The sequence below is a fragment of the Cryptomeria japonica genome, chromosome 11 (genome assembly GCF_030272615.1).
Source record: "Cryptomeria japonica chromosome 11, Sugi_1.0, whole genome shotgun sequence".
In the NCBI taxonomy this organism is placed as follows: Eukaryota; Viridiplantae; Streptophyta; class Pinopsida; order Cupressales; family Cupressaceae; genus Cryptomeria; species Cryptomeria japonica.
In genome coordinates this window covers 417,603,757-417,621,756 of record NC_081415.1, presented here as the reverse complement: position 1 = coordinate 417,621,756, position 18,000 = coordinate 417,603,757, and positions in this window count along the sequence as shown.

Here is an 18,000-nt window from a genome sequence, read left to right as displayed (position 1 = left end):
CAAAAACCTTCTTTGTCTGATTGTAGTTATTTATCAGTTGGATGAGTGTTCTCAAGAAGCAGTTGTGAAGCTTCAATCCTAAAACTTCCCAAATCAACATCACAAAAAAAATCATTTGGTTAGGATCAACATGTTCAAACACATGCTCAACTCTAGGATTTCTTACAACTTGACATCCTTTCCATTCATTGGTATTGTTGCATATGATAGATCCAATTGAACATTTCATCCTACCATAGTTGTTCATTGTCTAGATAGGAGCATGCCAAAGGATGGAGGAGTGTCAACCACCATAACATCAATCTTGTATGAGGCTTCAAGGTATGATGCTAATTTGAGTTCAACATCCCACATTACTCCAATAACTGGGACATACCGGTTGTCCATGGCATAACACTTTTCATAGGTAGTATCAACTCATAACCCCAACTCCTTCGTTACTGCAAATGTCATAATATTTATTTTTGCCCCTGAATCTATCATGCTATTTCTAACCAATTTGTTATTTATAAACAAAGTAGTATAAAAAGGATCAATTTGTGAGGGATTTTTTGTTAAGGTGTCTCCTAGATAGACTTCGGGAGTTTTCATCACTTCTCCTTCACTTCTATCCTTCCTCGTGTTTTCATGCTTAGCACCCACTTTATCCAAAGGAGTTTTAGATTTGTGGGATACACTTAAAAATTAATTTTGAAACACTTTTTCTATATTTTCAATTTTCATCATCTCCAAGAATGCAACTAACATTTTAATTTGTGACAAATCTTAAGATATATCAAATGATGTCAAACTTACATTTTGATCAAGTTTACTTACCTCAAGCTCATTTGGCTTCCATTTTTCCACACCTTGTTGCTTATGATGGTAATTTTGTGGTGTTTTATTTTTGTCTATTATTGTTTCTCTTGGGACATATTTTTGAGAGACATTTGGGTGTAACTTCTTACCATCATTCTGTTTGGTAGCTAGAGAATTTGGGCCTACAATATATTTGTCTTCACGGATACCCTAGCTGGTGTACCTTGGTCAGGTCAAGGTTAACATTTCTATTCTTGAGATTGCAATTTCTCCTTGCTTGGGCTACTACTGCAACTGTCAATTCCTTAATTTCTTCTTGTGTTGGCCTTCTCAAATATGTTTGAATCTCTAGTTGTTTAGCCATGCATATCTGGTTATCGGCCTTGTTTTCATCTTCTAGGTCAGAGAATATTTGTTGATCCATATGCATATTATATTATCTTTGTCTATCTACATCATATTTTGTTCCATCATCCCTTGAAGATGAATAATTTGTATTCAAATATTGTGGTCCTAATGAAAATATATTTATCATATGATCCCCTATTTCTTGTCCATATATTATTTCATCTTCCACTGATTGAGCTATCACATAGAAGTTAGGTGCATGGGGTAAGTTACAAGTAGCACACCAAGGGGTGTCTTCAACCAATTTTTCCCCATGTTTCTTCAAAGGATCAAGGATCTCCTTACTAACATTTTTCTTATCTTCAATAGGTTTACCATCCTTCCAATTGGTCCTATAGGGCATATCATGCAATCTAGGTCTTTCATTTCTATGAAAATTTGGTCTATCATATATTGTTTCTTTATCACCCCTTGACATTTTATTAGACAATTTTTTTACTGCATTACATACCTTTTCCAATTTATCCTCTTCCTTAGGTTTCTTATTCTAATTGGTTCAAGGGTTTTGCAATACTTTGACTATATCTCTCTTTCCCATTTTTCCTGAATCCTTTCTAACATTTTCTATTTTTAAGGCCAACCTACATGTCTCAGTTAAATTATTTGGATTTTTCATTCTTAATTCATATCCCATTTTAGGGTCAAATGAATTCATATATAACTCTATGCACATAGGGTCAATAGGCTTTAAGTGTGGTGGAACCTTATTCTATAGCTTCATAAATCTTAAATTAAATTTTGAAACTGGCTCATTAAGATTTTTTTGAACATATGTGATTTCATGTAGGGCAAATTTTGGGTCTGAGTGGTCGCCATACTGCTCCTTAAAAATTCTCTTGAATTCATTCCATGAACTAATTATTGCATCAGGGAGATTACTAAACCAATCTCTTACATCTTCTACTAATGACTACATAAACAAATTCACGTACACGTCTTCATATTGTACATCAAAATTATTCATGACTATTTCAAAGGATCTAATATGATCTTTTATTGAAATGGCATGGTTCCTTGAAAATTTAGGTACTGCATTTATCACTTCATTATCAATTGGATTTGGGTATCCTAAGATCCTAAAAAATCCCAATTGTTTGAATCTAGTTATATTGATGGGTTTCCTTGCAAACAATTTTTGTTTCTAATGCTACTGGTATTGCCCTTGTTGATTTTGTACCTGCAGGCTTGTTGGAACTATTGATATTGCTGATTTTTATAATTCCCACCACAACTAAACTATGGTATGTAATATTCAATCCTAAAAGGGTTATATCCCCTATTATGGTGACTCGTTCCACCCTGATTCATGGGTATACTAGTCTCAAAAGGTATATAAGTTGCAGTTGAATGGATATTGCTACTAGTAGAAGAAGATGTCATTGACATAGTGAGTTGAGTATATTGTGAAGTATTTCCAATTGAGGCAATCACTAAGGAATCTGATAGATTACTAACCATGGGCATGCTTTTTTTCAATTGGGTAGATGTATGGGGAATATATTGTGTAGTTATGTTGGCTACTTCTTGGGCTATCATATCTCTTTTTTTGTAATAGTATCAATCTTCTTTTTTCCTTTTCAAGAACAAGGATCTCAGCCTACAAATATTTCTCCAAATATCCTTGTGTTTTTCTACTTGATGAGGATGATCTATTGCTAGTACTCCTATATGATCAAAACCTTACAGGGGTAATAAAAGACCCTTGTACATTATTATCACCCCCTTGATGCTAGTGTGCATACGCTCTCTGTGCATAGTCTAGAAACATTGCATCATATTGATTTTGAATTTTTCTTTTAGCTTCTTAGAGAATTCTATATTTGCTCGTGGATTTACATATTGATTGTAATATCTTTCATTTTTATCCTTTTAGGGTTCCATTTCGGCTTGATTTGTTTCCTTCTGAGTTTGATTTTTATTTTTTCTTCGGTTACCTTTTCATGGCGCTAATTCTACATGGTCTACATGATGGTCTTTATGCATTGACCTTCTGCCAAACACATAAGGCTTAATTGGAGCCTCAAAACCTTATTTGTTATTTATTTTAATTTTGGTGTATATGAGTTCTTAAATAAATAGAGTCAAAGTCACCACCCCTTCCAAAGAAGAATAAATTCTTTCTTCTCCTATGTTCCTTCCTACAATAGAGTCACTTTTATAATTAATTGTAATATTTCCCAATAAAGCTATTTGAATCACCCAATGATCATCTTATGTGTTCAATCCCCACTAGACTCACCAATTTGTTGGTTCCCAAATCAATAGATTACAAAACCCTAAGAATATCCCAAGTTCTATAATCAGGTTATACAACTGACTTGGCCAACAAAGAAGAATCTTATGAAACAAGATGTCTCCTACTCTTTAGGCTTTGCAAAGCCTTAGCGGCTATACCTTTGATGAATAAAGAAGATTTATGATTTTGTGTTGAAATTCTAATTCAAGTCCACTTAGTATGGCACATATACTTGAAATGGATACCTTATACCTTATTACTCCCACTTCTACCTAACCTTGTGAAATAAATAGAGAAAAATGAATCTTCAATGAAAATAGTTTTATATGATTATGATCAGTGCCTTCTTTTAGGGCTATAGAGTCACATACATCCGGTTCTTGATTATAATTCAATTTACTTGGCATACAAATATGTTCATACTATATATAAACATGAAAAAATGTAATATTATCTGGTTCTTCTTGTTAATCCAATTATTCTCTTCCAAATTGTTACAATTCAGTCAAATAGAATTTAATTCTGCCTTACAAAAGCCAATTAACCAAATCACATAGAGGAGATTAAGTTACTTTGATAAATTAGAAATATCTTTGATATCCTGAATTAAACAAATAAGAAAGAAATAAACTAGACACAACCATACAATATTTTATCATTCACCATCAACAAATAACTGAGCACAATAAACTTGGATTCTTCTATTATAATGAGCCACTGTAAAGAAGTACAAAATTTTCTATACCTATTGCTTCTATTCCTCTATATTATATATATCACCCCCTCTAATTGGTCTTGGTTTCTCCCTTATATAACAAAATTGGGAGAAGGAACAAGCTTCAGACCATTACATTGCAACCCTTCATATCTAATTATATAAGTGCATAATTAAAAGAAAACTTGATTGAAACATTACAAAGTTTTTTGAAAAAGCTTTTGTAACAACTATGAAATAAAACACAATAATGGAATATGAGAATAGCCAGTGAATGTGAGTAAGCCCAATATCATGACACTATGAGTAGCAACCCATGACCCTTGGGTTTGGCAAGGTTGTACTTTAAGTTGGGCATGCTCCACATCCATTGAATGGTCTTACAAGCACTCAATCTCTTGATGCCTTCAAGTATGTCACCTCCCACTGGTATACCTCATAGTCACTAGCTTTGGAAGGAAGGCATGTTCACAAGGTGGTCTCTCCATTTTTTGTTTGTTGTTGCCCTCACTTTTGTAACAAACTTTGAATAGCCAACATCTAATGTTATGATCATGTCCTAAAAATAAATAAAAAATTTGAATACTCGTGTCCATTTCCTCCTTCATATGTGTGATCATTCTTGGCAACATTTGATAGAAATCAATTTTCTAATCACTGAAATCCCTCATGTGCTTATCCTTATTAGTGATATGGGGTATAGTCCAGTGTTGAAATGTATGAAAAGGGTCAATTTTGGCTCTCACCTTTTGGTCTTCACTAGTAACATACCTGAGCTCTTTGATGATTGCACTTACTATTTTCTCAGTCTCTTTTATTGTAGAGGGAGCATCAAGATCCCTTTGGGTTAATTTGTGTAAGGTGACTAAAGTGTGATATGTTGGTTGTCATATTTTTACCAAAGATTCCAACTTAGTTTTTTTTTATTTAAACATATCCAACATCCACAATAGGGACTCATAGCCCTTATACACCTCATCCAACTTGTCAATAATGAGTTTTACCCTATGGGCCAATATCCACTCAAAAGTACTGAGGATTTGTTGTGGCATTCTTTGCAAGGCTTCTTCATTGGTTGTTCGTAACTCCTCGATCTCTTTTTCATATATGTTCTTCTATTCATCCCATCTTTTACTATCCTCAATGTTGTCTATTGGTGTAGGGGTAGCATACCTATATAGAATGATGCATTTATTTTGATTGTCAAGTTATCCTTTTGCTCTGTCTTTCCACATAGAATTTTCAACATACAACCTATTAATTTCATCATTCATCTCCTTGTGCCCTTTTTCAAGTTCAATTATTTTTTTTGCATGTCTTTAATTCCATCCTTGGTAAACATAGAAAAGTACATGGTTAAGGTGGCTGCCTCCAATGGGGAGGTATCTTTCATGGTTTTTAAAATTGTTATTCCTTGTGTTTCCTTCACCATGTCTACTAGCTTTGGTTTGTTGGTAATTTTAAAATCCACCCATGCAACTAGTATCTCAGTTTTGGGATTATACCATGTACCACTTACCACTTCATCAGAATCAAACTCTGCTACCAACATGGGGTCTTCTTGTTGCCTCATTTGATTTAATAAAAATATTTTTTTTAGGGTCATACCTAGAACAATCAACATATTACTCTTCATGACCACTTATGTTGCTTCCACTAGTGTAATATGTATATCATCAAATTTCATTTCTTTTAAGGTTTGAACAATAATCTCCTCATGCTTGGATTCATCCACCCCCATGAGCTTCTTCTTTTTTCTTTCCTCAAACTCCTTCATCTTTATTTTAATCCAGAGATCTTTGAACTCATGAGAGTAGATGAATTCATCATCCTCTAAGAACCTCATTGATAATGATATCCTTTCATCCATATTATTCATAGGCTCTGCCCCTTCTTCCTTTTGAGCTTCATGGCCATGGGTTTCCTCTTCATATCTTGGTGGAGCCATTTGGATTGGTTCTTCCCTTCATCACCTTTAAGGTCCTTAATGCACCGCTGGCCTCATTAGTGTCTCCTTCTCCCTCTGGCTCTTCATAAGGCACAAGGGGATCTAGGTCCTTTGTCTTTCTCTTTTTAGGTGGGGGTGAAAGAGGTGAAGTCTTCTGCATAGATTCATCATCAGATACTTTATGAATAATAACCCCATGGGGTTTCTTTGGTGGAATTGTGGCCTTCTTTGGTTGGGATCCACTGCCTATTGATTTTCCATAAATTCTTTCAAAGTTATTTTAACACAAATGAATTATTTTTAACTCATCATTTTCTTGATTAAAAAATCCAAGGAAACTAGGGTCTTTTTTCTTTTTTCCTCTTCTAGTCTCATCCGAACATGCCACTTTTTTCTTCTCTACACAATATCTTGAAATGATATAAAATTTCTAATGAAATATTCTTGTATTAGCACATCATGTGAAATTATTTTAATAAAAGAACCAATATGACATTCAGGATCACATATTCTCTCTTGGCCAAATTTTAAAGAATAATGTGTCTTCAAATAGCCCTACAATTTCTGCAACATATTTGATCCAATATAAAAATATGCACATTTAGTGACATGGGGAAATAATGTCCCCTGCTTTCTTTTTTCTATCACTTCCTTCTCAAGCCATAACATATACCATATGAATTCCAAGAATGCAAGCCTATCTGATACAAATATAGGTAACAAATGGGGAGCCTATGGGCACCCATGCACTTTAATGATGGTGTGCTCTCCCATGTAAAACTAATCAGCAAAATTATGAGTATGAACCTTTTCAACATCATAGGCAAGTGGCCTCAACATCTTTCTGAAATCTAGTGACAATCTCTCAACCTGATGGTTGAGGGAACCAAAAATCAAAATGACAAATGAATCATGAAAGACTTTATAATCATACTCCCTGCATCTCTTATCCCACAAGTAGCACCACAGTTGCACTGGTAGCTTGTTTCCATTATCATCCACCATTCCTAATTTTAGCTGCTAGCTGAATGATTGTTTTTTTTTATACAAAATCAAATAAGATAATAGGTAATTGTGGCAGAAGTCACAAAATTTCTTCTCTTTCCACGCCACAAGTTGATCATGAATTTTTTGTTCTAACTAAAAGGTGAAGTCAAAGTCAAAGTTTATTTCATCATTATGTATTCTCATGGCCATGTACATTAATGGCACTGCCATTTTCACCCTGGAATATTCTCCCAACACTTGACACAAAGAAAAATATGGTTTTTGAAATAAACAAAGAAATCCTCCATAAGAAAGGGTTCATTGCCCAAAATCACCAAAAGTTTATTGTTCATGCCCCTCCTTTGGTAGTATGGAAGCTCATCCTTCCTAAAAGTTTTCCTTAGTCTTGTGTAATCTATGTCAAATTTCTCTAGGTCAACCCTAGTCAGGGCTTGTTTGCTTAGCATAAAATAGCCCATGACGACAAATTGGGTGACTACTAACAAGGAGTTTCCAACTAGGCATTCTGACAATTTTGGTTATAAGGTGATAATTATCTACTAATAATTGAATCGATTCAACATCTATGAAGACGTTAGGTACTATTAACTTTGCAACATCAAGGGTCCAGGGGTTCGATACAAGGACCTCTCATCTTTGTTTTTATAAAAGTACCAGAATAAATCCCTCCCTACTAGGGGAATTGTAGCATTCTAAAAACCCTTTAGCCTATACTTGAACACATTTTTTGCTCCAGTATCTATTGACCCCATCTAATAATGATTTTTGCATTATCCTTTTAGCTGGGTTTGATGTCCTAGGTTTTCTTTCAAATCTCTCGTCCCCTTTTAAAATTTCACCTCCTTTGGATTCTTCCTTCTTCCAAGGCATTTTAACCTTATACTTCCTACTAGAGATACAACTGAATTCTATTTTTTTTGTAGTTTGAGAAGTAATGGAGTACTTAGTTGTAAGTTATCACAAGTTATTCTGGCTTGTTCTTCCTCATTCCAGAGCTCACTTCGTATGATTCTTTAGCTCAAAATGAAAATTTTCAAGCAAAAATTGACTATTAATGGTGGCTCTTGAGTGTATTTTCTGCATTTAATTCATGTGTGCCATTAAGAGCTTCACCACCTTTTCAAAATTTTGATTTGACATGCTGACATCATTCTCAACTTGCCTCGGCTTACCCTTTTCACAACATCACAAACCCTTCTTATCAGATCTATTTCATCATTGCCAAATAGCAACAAAAGTTATCACTATATCACAACACTTGTTTCCCCTTTATTTTAGCTCCTTGGGATATGGTGGCATGTAATCTAATTATTACCACTATATCACAACTACGTCTTTCTTTAATTGTGTCCACCTTACAATTTGGCAATATTTTATCAGACCATCGCTATATTGCATTTTTATGATCTCTTTACTAGTTCCCTTTAGCGATACTACGATAATACATCAAACTAATTTTGTTATCACTATTTTGCAATGTCTTTTCTTCAACATCAATCCTTCTTTGCAATATGGTGATATCCTATGGGTTTGGCTCCTTTCATCAATATTTTGCAGGTAGCTCAATATAATAGGATGTGAGTTGTGTGAAATAGTGATATCTTGATAGACTTTGTTTTCTTTATTGCTATTACGCACACTACTTAGTATAGTACAATATATGTTTTGTAAAATGGTGACATTTTCGTAACTTGTTTTTCCCATCACTATTTCACAGTATGCTATAGGTAATAGATACAAGTGATGCATAATAGTGATACCCTTACTTTATTTATTTTGTTGCTATTCCGCAGGCTACTTGATATAATAGAATATTGACCTTGTGAAATAGCGATATTACTATATGATGTTCCAATTGAGGTGATGGGTGGAGTGTATAGGGAAACAATGGAAGATATGAAATTATTAATTGATAAATAGGGTTTTCAACAAGGGCATAATCCTTTAGGGCCTATTAATGGCTCAAACATTTTATTTGTTATCAAGGCTTTAGTATTGACCTTTGGATTTGTTTTAAGGTTAGAAAACACATTTAATTATGACAGATAGGATATTCCACTTGTGTATACATATAATATCGGTTTAGTTACTTATATGGAAAATAGGAAAATAATTTTGGGATATCACAATAATGTAAAAAACTCAAAAAATTTGTAAGTTTGAACACATCCAATGGTGAATACACATCAGTGCCAACAAATCTCATTGAACTGTGATACTAAGTCACACATGGCATCATGACAACCATCTTCTAAATGAAGAACACCCAATTATACATACATACAACTGAAAAGTCAATAACATCAAGTGTAACCATGAACTCCAATAGAATAAGATACATACAACTGCCAACAAACCACCAATCAAGAATCACTCCTACACTATCAAAATCTCCCACTGAAAGTGTAACCAATGAATAACTAATAATCATGACATCATGATAAAGCACATGCTACAAGTCCCAACACTAACTATCTAGATACTATAAATATCATCCATCCTCTCATCTCAAAAAAAAACATACCAATGCACTAATGATCATAGACAAGGCCAACTACTAGATATGCACCATAATCAATCAAACCTGAAGGATATAGAAAATCCACAACTAAGTCATCCCACTATAATCAGTAGGTTGTGTATCCTACAAATCACATAACTCACAGATGCAATCACTTAACATGCAAACTCATCATCACATTAGTAAACTACAAATTGAGATATCAAAGAAAATAATTCTAATGACCATATGACTCAAACACTAAATCAACATCCGATCTGATTTTCCAAACATGTCCAAACTCAAGCACCATAGTCAAGGAACCAAATAAGAATCAAGGAGATAATCAACAACCTCCTAACATCAAACCAAATCACCACAAACATGACTATGTCGTGTTAATGCAAAACATATACCTACATACCCATGACACCATAATTATAACCAGTGTTGTACTTGCAATCAACTATTACCCACGTGAGACTCGATGTCTCAAACCATGTCCAACCATATCCTCAAACCAAGAACAACCTGTGTACCTATCACCATCAAAGTCCAACTTTGAAAAACACTTGTAAACTTGTACCAAGGAGCACCAAATTTGATAATTAGCTATGTCATCATAAATATCTCATAAAAACATGTACTCCCTCAAGGGTTCACCTCTTGACTCATTTAGATGCACTCCTACTCACACCCTGAATCTCAAGCACCTAAAAGTGATCAAACAAGTACACACCTCTCCATACTCTTCAAAATGATAAAATAGAATCACCACTAAGTATTCAATTGAACATGCTCTCCAACACCTATTCGAAATCAAAAATCTAATTCTGCATGCAAAAGTTATGACCAAAACTATGTAACATAGAACATATGGTTTCTAGGCTCCAAAAAAAATCAAAATGACAAAATCAAGGAACCAAACCTATACCAAAGTGTAGTGCTCATAATCATCTTCCCAATGAGTATAAGAAGTTCGAAACTAGACCATCTAGGTGAAAGTTACGCTTGTTAGAAAAATACTAGCCTCCTTACCTATAAGAGCAACTTTTTGTGGACCCTACTACAAAAAAAATAAAAATTAATGAAGCATTTAAACTCTACAAATTTCATAAAATGGACTCACAATTTCATTTAATGTATAATCTCAAATATTTAAAAGGAGACATAGGGGCCACTAAACCAAGTTTTAAAATTAAAAAGAACTTTATTTAAAGTTTGGTGGGATTTATTAAAAGTTTTACCATGGCTTTCATTTATTTCAAGATTTTAAACAAAACCTTCGACTAATTTAAAAAAAATAAAGCTACGGTTTAAAATGAGGTCGTGAAAAGCTGAAAAGGTTTAACATGAGTCGTCACCTCTGAGTACCAATGGGTATGGGGTTTGCAAACCCCCTCCCACATGTATGTATATAATTTTTTGTTTTTTCAAATTGTCCAATGCCTTGGTCATAATTTTTTTTTTTTTTTTTTATTTTGCAGGTAGGGGAGAGGTTCCAATATGTGCACACCCTAACTTCAAAGGTCCACGTGGACCGTAAAACTATTTTTTTTCCATCCACTAGGTCATGTGACTCGAATTATTTTTTTGTCTAGTCAGACGCATCCACCACATGTTTCGATACATTTCATCCACCGTGTAAAAAAACCACTAAATCATGTGTTGACTAAAACATCAAAGGTCCCACCTTGACAACTTTCCCCTAAAATATCTTGTACCTGATAGTGTGGCCTCATAGAATCTAATCGCATGGCCACCTTATTCACCAACTTGCCTGCATTTACTGTTGGCATATGGACACTCCAATGAGACATTGTGTGTGATTGAAGGTTTTTTCATTGATGGCAACCTTGCAATCCTATGGCACCGACAAGACATCATACCGACAAAGCATTACACAGGTAAGACAGTGCATCAACATCAACAAGATCACTCTACACCGGCACTGACACCGGCACAGAAGAAAAGATGTATACCGGCATAGAAGCCGACATGATTTTTGATATGTAATATTTTGTCTATTATTGTAAGCCGACTTGGCAAATTGTAAAATGACTCTTGTATATAAAGGAGATCATTGTAGACATTTAAAAAAAATGTAGCGAATATAAAGAAAATTATTAGGAAGACCTAATGTGTGAATTATAGGTCAAGGGTATATGTAAAGAACAAAGTTATAATAGGTACTGAATCTAGCATTGGAGATGCTATTGTAAAGCAGTGCAAGTCATTGGATTAGTATAATCCTTATTGTAAGTCAGTGTGACTTCTCATTAAGCAGTGAGATCTAGGTAGTTGGCCTTCCTGCATGTGTAGGCCCTTATTGTAAGTAATATTCTCTTATTGGCCAGTGAGTGAATATTGTGGGTCACAAATCCCACCAAGGTTTTTCCCACACCAGGTTTCCTCGTTGAACATCTTGTGTTATGGTGTTCATTTCATGTGGATGTTTCTGATTCTGTTTATGGCATACTGGTATACTATTATTTTATGTTTTGGATGTTTTAACTCAAGAAATTCTTATCACTGGTTAGATACTGATTCACCCCCCCCCCCCCTCTCAGTATCTGTGGGAATCCTAACAATTGGTATCAGAGCCTGTCCTCTATTTTCAGAAGCCTAATAGCTTGAGGAAGATCTTGACACCGGTAAAGATGGAAAATCTGATGATGCAACTTGAAGGAGCTCTTACAGACTATGATGCAGAGAAGTTGAAAAATATCAAATTAGAAGATGATTTAAGAGCAGCTCAAGATATCATTCAGGCACTTCAAGAAAATGTTACTATTGTAAGAAATAAGAGAAGAGAACTTTGCAAAAAATTGCAAATGAGAACACAAGAATTAGCTATGAAAATGACATGTTGAAGACATATCTGATGCATACTCAGAATGACTCAAATGAACTAATGAGACAAAAAGAAATAAGGGAATTGGAAACAGTAAATCAACATAAAGGAAAATTCAAGAAAAGCTCAGAAGAACTTGGTACCTTATTGAAGAATCAAAAACCTAAAGGTGACACTTCTGGAATTGGCTTTGAAGTTGGTGAAAGCTCCGGTATTGCAAATACTCAGGATCACAGCAAACCGGTAAGACCACCTAATGCTTATAAATTCAATGGAAAATGCTTTAACTATAATAAGTATGGCCATAGGGCAAATGAATGTAGATCTAGGAATTATCAGAATATCAATACACCCACCGATCAATGTTCCAAATGCAACAAAGTTGGTCATAACTCTGAAAACTGCAGAATGAATGTGAGATGTTATGTTTGTGGAAGATTTGGACATTTATCTAATCAATGTAGAACACAAACCGGCATAGGTTATGGGAAAGCTATTTAGAAAAATAATGGAACTTGTTATGCATGTAACAAGATTGGGCATATTGCTAAATTTTGTAGAAGTAAAGGTACACCGGTAGACAACAAAAGTGCTAGCTTGAAAGGAAAAGAAAAGGTTGAAGAGGTTAAGCAAGAATTCTCAAAGTAATGGATTAGAAAAGTTGATTTAAATATTGGGAATACTCCTCCACCGGTAGAACCAACAAATGCTTCACCGACAGGATAGAGCAGTGCTCCACTGGTAGGAAGTTCTTCATCTAATTGAAGAAAATTTTCTTGAGGGTTCGGCAATCTAATGACACGTGTGCTATTATTCCCTCAGTTAGAGATAAGAAGTTGAAAATCACTTATTACCGGAAAACAATGTTAAGTGAATACTTAACCTGCATGCAATTAATGTGGTAGATGGCAAAAAGACATTATAAAAATAAGGTTTTGGCTCCATTTCATTTCACTGTGATTTCAAACTTTCAGAGAACGCGAAGATTCTGAGCTAAGGCATTTCGAGCAAGAAGCAAGGACACTCCAAGCATTCCTCCATCCAAGACAGAAAAAGGTATTTAATCATGGCATCCACCTCTGCAATTGAATACATAGCAAACCCTACTATTGTGGAAGTAATTAAAAGACCTAGGCCCATATTTTAATTAGTCCTTGAGATAGCAAAAAAGGATGATACCTTAGGTGCATTTTATCAAATTCCTAAAAGTGTTGTATATGCTGAAGACCCTAGAATGTACATCCACTGCAACATTGAAGAGTTAGGAGATGAGGAAATCAAAACCATGTATAAAACCGAGATATGGGATGATACCGACAATGTTAAAGTTGAACACAAGATTATTGAAACCCTAGGATTCACAGAAATCCTTGGCATCCCTGAATTTCCTAAGGATGTGATTAGGATAGTGTTAAGCAGAGTTCATGGAGAATTTTTTTGGTTAGATGCAATTCATAAGATCACCAAGGAAGCGGTAAAGGCTGTCACAGGGTTACTGGCCACAGGTAAAAGACCAGACAAAAACAAGAAGGTTTCAAATGATTTAGTCATAGACCTAACAGGTGCAACATTCGATAAGAGATCTCTAAGGGTTAATGATGTAAAAGATATCAATGTGAGATTCATAAGTATGATATTAGGTTACAAAGCCACTCATGCTAATAGACTTAACTTAGTTTCAAGTTTATGCATTAAGAGTGCTTATGATATGGTAACAGACAATGCAAAAATTGACATCTGTGAATGGTTAAAAGATGAACTAATAGACAACCTTGGAAAGATAAAGAGGGATAAGAAAGGAACTTCCAGATTTGGAAATTTGTTAGTATGCCTAATTCTTCACATAACAAAACAAGTTCCCGGTATAGGATATAAAGAACTAGGATATGACATACTGGTAGGAAAGCAATTGACAGAACTGTTTAATACCATGGGTGAGAATAAGGAAAACAACATTCATGACTTTTTCCAAGCACTGAAGACAAAAATGAAGAAAAGAATAAGGTTATCTCAAAAAATTGTAGATAAATACAAAGATGACATATGCTTTGTTATTAAGAAAGATGAAATATGGATGGAAGTTGTCATCCCAAGGACAATCTAGGTAACCAAAATGGGCTATGAGACAGATGACCACATAGTTGAAACTTATGCTAAAGCACTTCTGGAAGCCCCCAAAGAACCTAAGGAAGAAGTATTTGGTAGTGTTGAGGCCATAGAAAGCCAAATACAGTCTAAGAAAAGAGTGAAGAAGGTAGAGGTATTTGTGAGGAAAGGATCCAGACAAGCAAAGGCCATTAAGGAAGATGTATTAAAGAAAATCGGCATAACAGAAGATGAGTTGGCAACCCCACAACCTGAAGCTCATCTATCACCAGTAGGTACTTCTTCGAAAGGTGACATGCCAGCAACCTTTAAAAGAGATGTTAGGAAAAGAGATCCCTCACTGACAACCACTCCTTCACCTAAAAGGACAAGGCAGAAGCAACAAGCTGTGAGATCTCCGGTCAGAAAGGTCACACCTAAAAAGAAGCTAACCCCAAAGAAAAAGAAAAAGACAAAAATTGACTTGGCACCCCCAGACATATTGCTAAATGAGATCACAGAGGAAGGAAAATTGAAAAACATAGAGAAAATTTATGACACTCTATCTGCTGATGAGAAAGGGCAAGTTGAGGAAAGTGTAATACTGCATATGGACATGTACAAAAAGTTTTTGATGGAAGTAATTAATGAAGTACCTGATGATTTGTACAAAAGACTTGAGGCCAGAAGGCAAGCAATAATTGAATTAGACAAGAAAATAAAAATAGAAAAACTACTTGTTGTATATCTGGTAAACTCTCCAAAGGAAATTGATGATTTGATTGCTCAGGCAAACCGGACAATTTTCTCTACTGCACATCGGCATATTTCACTGATGGTAGGAAGAGTTACTGAAGTTATAGAGGAAACAGAAGATGGTTGGGACATATTTCTGGTTGAAAAGGAAAAACAAGAAGAATACAGGAATCCCAAGCCTATTAAGGTATATCAGAAGGATAAGGACAAAGGCAAAGGCAAAGTTGGTGGACCTCTAAGCATAAAGGTTAAAGACAACCTACCTCCACCTGTGAAAATTACAACCATTGAAGACCAACTGGTAGTAGAAAGTATGGATGTAGAGGATAGCAATCCAAATCTTGAAGTCCTATACAATGTAAATGTTGATACCCAAAAGATCAACATAACGGTTGATAAAGATACAACTGAAAAGTTAGATATGGCTAAAGAGCCTCCGGTAATAGGAGATACAGAGCAACCGGCAGAGGATACAGGGAAAAAGATGGAATCTGAGGCACAAACAGAGAAACCAACAGAGCTAAAGGCTCTGAAATAGGCTCACAAGGAAACAGTGCCACCGGTAAGCAGTGAAGCAGGGAAACCACTGCTAAAAGAAATACAAACACAAACTGACCTACCAGAGGTCAATACAAGCATGGTTATTTCCACCGGCACTCAGACTCTTGGATCATCATCAACATTCAAGTCAACTAATGTGACTGAGGTATTACTTGAATCCATTAAGAAAATAACTGACTGCAGTTCACAGGCTTATAAAGCAACAGATGATTCAATACCAATTTTGAAGATAATTGCTCCTAATTGTAATATAGATAATAAAGATTCTTTAGGACAATTGGATACATTATGTAAATACATTTCTGGAAATATTGAGAGAATAAAGGAAGAATCAGCAAAGGACATGGTAGAAAAGGAGAAACAGAAATTCTTTGATGAAGAAATAAAGAAGTGTAACAGAGACTTTGACACACTTCTACTAGAACTATGTAGTTTGTTGAAAGAGTATAAAAATCTATATAAAGACACATGCAAAACAAAATTCTTGACTGTAGATATTGACAAGAAAATAAGCAAGACACAGGATGAGATAAATAAACTTGCAGACAATTTTGTCAACTCACCAGATTCACTATCTATTTTTGAAGATAAGTTAGTAAATTTTGAGGAAGAATTGCTTAAATAGGAAAGAGAGAAAGAAAGAATAATAAACAAGGCAAAACACTTGAGATCTAAACTGAGTCCAAGATTAGACTATCTAGCATCTCTGCAGAAGGAAATCTGAGAGGCATTAGCATAGAGAAGTAAAACACCGGTAGAACATTTGTAGCATCTCACCGGTACTTTGAAGAGGACTGAAATAGAAATAAAAGATAGCAAAAAGTTTATGGATAGTATAAACTTAATTTTGGGTGATCTTTTTCAGATAATAACTACCCAATTACAGGGTTGAGGACATGGACAGATGTAACTACAAACTCTACTAACATCTTGACAACCTTTTTCATTGATGCCAAAGGGGGAGTAGTAGGATGAGAAAGTTCAAAGACAGAAATCATATGCTCAGGTGGAGCCCTTCATATTTTTGGTAAATTTTTGGACTACACATTTTGGACACTTTTTGAAATTTCTCATGAGTGTTGCCATCAATGCCAAAGGGGGAGATTGTTGGCATATGGACACTCCAATGAGACACTGTGTGTGATTGAAGGTTTTGTCATTGATGGCAACCTTGCAATCCTATGGCACTGGCAAGACATCATACCGGCAAAGCATTACACAGGTAAGATAGTGCACCACCATCAACAAGATCACTCTACACTAGCACCGGCACCGGCACAGAAGAAAAGATGTATACCGGCATAGAAGCTGACAAGATTTTTGATATGTAATATTTTGTCTATTATTGTAAGCCGACTTGGGAAATTGTAAAATGACTCTTGTATATAAAGGAGATCATTGTAGAAATTTTAAAAAAATGTAGCGAATATAAAGAAAATTATTAGGCAGACCTAATGTGCGAATTATACACGTTAAGGGTATATGTAAAGAACAGAGTTAGAACCAGTATTGAATCTAGCATTGGAGATGCTATTGTAAAGCAGTACAAGTCATTGGATTCGTATAATCCTTATTGTAAGTCAGTGTGACTTCTCATTGAGCAGTGAGCTCTAGGTAGTTGGCCTTCCTGCATGTGTAGGCCCTTATTGTAAGTAATATTCTCTTATTGGCCAGTGAGTGAATATTGTGGGTCACAAATCCCACCAAGGTTTTTCCCACACTGGGTTTCCTCATTAAACATCTTGTGCTATGGTGTTCTTTTCATGTGGATGTTTCTGATTCTGTTTATTGCATTAATTCTTGCATACCGGTATACTATTATTTTATGTTCTGGATGTTTTAACTCAAGAAATTCTTATCACTGGTTAGATACTGATTCATCACCCCCTCTCAGTATCTATGGGAATCCTAACATTTACTACTCGCCACCACCCTACATTCCTTCTCCCACTTGTATTTACTCCACGTCACTTCTCCTTACTGCCACCACATAGCTTGGCTTTCCAGATCACAAAGGCATTGAATGCACCTATTTTGATGCATTTCCTTGCCATCTTTCCTTTTGTTTTCTCCCACTTCTTCTCGAGTCTACGAGACATTACAGACTAGAACGTGTTCACTCTAGGTAGCA